Raw genomic sequence first — 545 nt, forward strand, 5'->3', positions numbered from 1 at the left:
AATCCTTAATGCACATTTACTTAACTCATTTTCATTACTCCACTGCTCCTTTGCCACTATAAGCTTATTTTGTGATTTGCATACTTGTTTTTCCTGTTTTTATTATATCCTGATTTTCTGTTTTTCAGGATGTCTGACACCCAAAGAAAAGGAAAGGGAAAGGCAACAACTGGCAAACGGAAAAGAGGAGAATCCTCCATGTCCATCCTGGACATCATGCATGATGACTCCTAGCGGGAGAAACACTTTACCCCGCAGGAGAAGGCTGACCAGCTACTCCCTGCTACTGATCCCATTAAGTTTGCAAACTGATACTGCGAGCTGAAGTATCTGGTATTTGCAACCTCCAGGAACCTGTACCTGGAGAGGACTCTGAAGATCTCAGAAGAACTCCAGCAATGCACCTCTGATCAGATCAAACAAAGAGGCTGGTTCTTCCTGGAGAGAAACCTGACTGAGGTCAATGCATCTTGGGTAAGGGAATTTTACTGCAATTACTTCAAAACTTCCCTAGATGCAGTACACCTAAGAGGGAAGCAGATACT

The sequence above is a fragment of the Arachis hypogaea genome, chromosome 17, assembly GCF_003086295.3.
Source record: "Arachis hypogaea cultivar Tifrunner chromosome 17, arahy.Tifrunner.gnm2.J5K5, whole genome shotgun sequence".
Classification (NCBI taxonomy): Eukaryota; Viridiplantae; Streptophyta; class Magnoliopsida; order Fabales; family Fabaceae; genus Arachis; species Arachis hypogaea.